Source organism: Mastomys coucha, unplaced genomic scaffold (assembly GCF_008632895.1).
Source record: "Mastomys coucha isolate ucsf_1 unplaced genomic scaffold, UCSF_Mcou_1 pScaffold15, whole genome shotgun sequence".
Taxonomy (NCBI): Eukaryota; Metazoa; Chordata; class Mammalia; order Rodentia; family Muridae; genus Mastomys; species Mastomys coucha.
Genome location: NW_022196897.1, coordinates 159249800 through 159254092, shown reverse-complemented (window position 1 = coordinate 159254092; position 4293 = coordinate 159249800). Strand labels below are relative to the sequence as shown.

The following is a 4293-nucleotide window of genomic DNA, read 5'->3' as shown; positions in this document are numbered from 1 at the left end:
GCTCCCCACGCTGGGCATGTGCTCCCCACGCTGGGCATGTGCTCCCCACGCTGGGGATGTGCTCCCCATGCTGGGCATGTGCTCCCCATGCTGGGCATGTGCTCCCCTGAGAGCTGCAGCTCGATGATTACTTTGTATATGAGCAGAGACACAGTAAGCAGCGAGCTGTAGGTTTCCATCCAGGATCTCTTGCTTCTGAGGGGACATGTGACATTGTCTGGGTCCTGTGTGGAGGCTGCTTGAGTGCCCTCCGGCACACAGAACCTTCTCCAGGGGCCCTTCTTGCTTCCCACATGCCTGGCTGTGGTTTCTGCTTCTAGGCTGTCAGTAATAATGCAGCCGTGGGCTCTACTGTGTGGAGTGGGCTGTGCAGTACTTACATAGCTGTGACAAAACACCCAGGAAAGCAACTCTGGGGAGGAGGAGCTTCCTGTGGCTCATGGCGTGGGGGTCCGCTGGTCTGCCTCTGCAGAGAAGTTACGGCGGCTGGTCATGGGGCATCCTCAGCAGCCAGGAGGCAGGCAGCGATGAATGCTGGTGCTCGGCCCACTCTCTCTCACTCAGTGTGGGACCTCGGACCACATTCATGGTGGTCTTCCTCTTCAGTTAAACCTCTCAGGGAAAGTGCCTCACAGCCACCCCCAGAGGTGCGTCTCCGAGTCTAAATCTAGCTGTCACTCTTAATGCCGTGTGTTTAAATCCTTCTAAAGATGTCGAATGCAGTTGGGTTGTCTTCCAGCCTTTACACAGAGAACCTAACCCTTTCCCTCATTAGGTGATGAAAACAGATGCCTTCGCTCCCGAGGACCAGCTCTTGTGCCCATGTTCTTGGTCGGCAGCCTCCAGTGTGTGCGTGGGGCTGGTGGTAATTCCAGACTCTAGACTTAGTCATCGAGGTGGGACATTCATGGCAGTGTTTGGGGTGAGAACTTAGGCTGCAGGCTGGCTTGACCCAGTGACAGCTGCGTCACAGGTGCTCCTCTCTGAGGTGTCCTTTCACGGTAGCCCTCGTTGGGAAACATGGTTTCCCTGGAGTCAGTCTGTACGTGGAGACTGCCTCTGCACTGCTGAGATTAGGTTTCTTCTGAACATGAGAGCAGCAAGTGTGTTTTCTAGAAATTTCTAGCAGTTTCTCTGGAAACTTCTAGAAACTTCTCCCTTCCTTGTTTTGGCTGAACTGGGTCACGTCCCGCCCCCGAGCAGTGACAGCTACTGTACCGGAGGATTAGGTGCCTCTTGTCGAACCGCCTTCCACCACCCAGCCTCGAGGCTGGGGCAGAGTGAACTTGGGCAAAGCTGCCTGGGTGAAAGGCATGCCATTAACTAGGGACATGGGGATGTGAGACTAATGGCCTCATCCAGGAAATCAAGGCTATGCAGGCTGCTGCTGGCAAGTCTGGCTTTTGGCTCCCTCTCAGCAGAGGTTGAGGTGGGTGGAGGTGGGTTTGCTGGCAGCCTCTGGCCCCGGCCAGCAGGTCAGAGGGCTTAGGGGGCTGGGGCCACGCTTGGCACCTGGATTTAAGGGGTCCAGAGAGGCATCAGGGCTTGAGTCAAGGCATTTTTATTCTGCCCTAAAAGCCTTCCAGGGGGGAAGTGCAATTCCTCGGGGCTTGCTTTAATGGTTTCTTTTATAGACTCACTCTCGTTATAGATGGATGAACTGGGGGGGACCTTGCTCAAGAATGCAGGAGAGACGGACACTGAAAGGAGGGGAAGGTGAATCATGGGGGTTGGGAAATGTGTTCTCTTAAACGCAAACTCTTAAAAACCATTCGAACTGCCAGACCGAGCCAGGCACTGGAAGCTGGGCTTCCCTGTCTCTGAGCTGCCCAGGGAACACTAGCTGGTGTGACTTCTGTCACTGAACTTGGGGTGTAGCAGCCGCACTGGTGAGACCCGCCCTTCCCTGAGCCTCCTCCACGGTCAGATTGAGTGCGGTTGCTTTCTGAGTTTTTTTAGGCAGATGGTTCAGCGTCTCTGCTCTTGTCCTGCTGTGTGCCTTGCTTGTCTCCATCTCATGTCATCTCTCTGCTCTGAAGTATTCATTCCCAGATGGGATGGTTATTGTTTCTAAGGATCATGTCAGAAAGAGCATGCTTATCACCAGGGCCCTGCCTGGGTGTGAGTTGGTTTTCCCAGTGCTATGACAGAATAGCTCACAAAATCACTAAGCTCAGGTCTGGTGTGTCTCAAGGGACTGTCCATCATGGCATGGGGAGTGTGAGGCAGCTGGAAGCAGACAGAGATGGACATCAATGCTCAGCTTCTTTTCACTCATCCCAGGACCCCAGCCCAAGGGATAAGACCCCAGCTTGAGTCCTCCCAGCTCTGCTAGCCCAATCTAGAAACCCCCTCATAGACATAACCAGAGGTTTGTTTCCATTGACAATCCCGAGTGACAGACAGTCACAGCCTGGACGCTCTTCTCTGTACCTTCTAGCTCTGGTTTCGGGGTTCCCAGGCTTTCTTGGGGCTCCTTTTCTCACCCTACTTGTTCATGTTTTTAAGATTTCTCCTCATTAGGGGAGCCTGCGCACAGTGCTGTGTCCCCTGGACTCTCTGTGCAAGAGAGAGGGGACGTGGGTACCACTCTCATGTTTGTCTAGCCTCACATCCCCTCAAATGGAACTGAGCACAGCCCTGTGCCGTGGTGGGAGGAGAGGCCTACTAAATGGCGGAGAGTCTGGCCTCAGCCTAGGTGTCCTCTACTGCCCAGGCAAAGCTTGTCCACTCCTCTGCCAGGTTCTGCCTAACCCCAGGAAGGACCTCCTACTGCCCACATGACCCTAGCCCTAACCCTTGGCATCAAGAAGGGATTTCTCACAGCATCTGCTCAGCTAAACTGAACTTTGTCTTCCGTGTTCCACTCTGCAGTCCCTTGACTGGGGTTTCTATCTTCATTAAACTGTCACAGCTTTAGGCCAAGGAAGTGCCAGTCTCACAGGAGTGTGTTTTTCTCAGCGAACTCCTTCAGTTCTCTTCAAAACACAGCAGAACCTGCCCTTTTACAGGCCTGAAGCTCATTACTGCCACGGTGGTCCTCCCATTGGGGACAACTGGGTGATGGGTAAATGGGATCTCCAGGCCATGCTTCTCTCTGCTTCTCTTATCTCTCTCAGTCTGTCTGTCTGTGTTTCTCTCTCTCTCTCTTTCTCTCTCTGACTCTCTGTCTCTCTGTCTCTGTCTCTGTCTCTCTCTCTCTGCCTCTGCCTCTGTCTCTCTCTCTGTCTCTGTCTCTGTCTCTCACTGTCTCTGTCTGTCTCTGCCTCTGTCTCTCTCTCTCTCTCTCTCTCTCTCTCTCTCTCTCTCTCTCTCTCTCTCTCTCTCTCTCTCTCTCTCTGTGTGTGTGTGTGTGTGATACTGTGGTGGAGCTTATAGCCTTGCACGTTTTGTTACACTTACCCTGAGCTAAGTCCCAGCCCAGGTCTTCTTTATAGTTTTGAAGCAAGTGTTTCTCAGTCACCTACATGAACTAAGCGTTCAATTCTCCTGCCTCAGCCTCCAGTGCAGCTGAAGTGCCAGGCATGTACCACTACGCTTGGCCTTTCCCCCGCCCCCCATCTTTCTCTGATTTCATGTGAATCTATTTCCAAACTGAAAACTGAAAACAAAAGCTTTCCAGTGTTAAGCAGACAGCAGTGAGGGACCAACTGGAGGGTGTCTGGGGAAGGGCATCCAAGAATCTGCTCATGCCCTACTAGGCTCGCTTCCACTGCCCCAGGCTGGTCCCCTGGCACCCTCCTAGGCTGTGAGTTAGCCTGCATCTGCCTGGTCTCTGGCTTCTGTCCTTCATCTCCCAGTGTGGTTTCAGGGCCAGCCCAAGGTCATCCTAGAGAATACTTGAAGTCCTCAGCCCAGTCCCTCCCTCTGCTTTCTACAGTCTCTTCCTGTCCCACTTTGGGTATCATAACCAAGTTCCACAGCTGCTGTCTCCCAAGTACCAGAGCTTTACTGTCGCCATGTAAACTCAGAGATCCGGTACCCAGGTGTCACTAGTTGTGTGCCTCCCCACCCCAACTTCAGGTAGCTCCGTCTCCTGGCATCTGCGGTGACTCCTGGCATCTGCGGTGACGTATGGCCTCTCCCTTTTCACGGAGCCACTGGTGCCTGGCAGGAAGCCTGTAACTGCATGGCCTGGCTGTTTCTCAAGGGCTTACACCTGCAAAGACCTTGTTCAGGCCAAATGCTTCCACTGGCCTGGGGGATCAGGGCCTGTAGCCTGTTGTCAGGTGTCATCCCGTGTGCTGCTTCTCTCTCTCTCTCTCTCTCTCTCTCTCTCTCTCTCCCTCCCTC

The 4293-nt window shown here is 53.6% G+C and overlaps 1 protein-coding gene across 1 annotated transcript in view; it reads left to right on the top strand.

Moving 5' to 3' along the window:
• Bmp7 (bone morphogenetic protein 7) overlaps positions 1–4293 on the top strand; it is an 80324-nt gene that overhangs the window by 64968 nt on the left and 11063 nt on the right. The gene's annotated exons all lie outside the window — the stretch shown is intronic.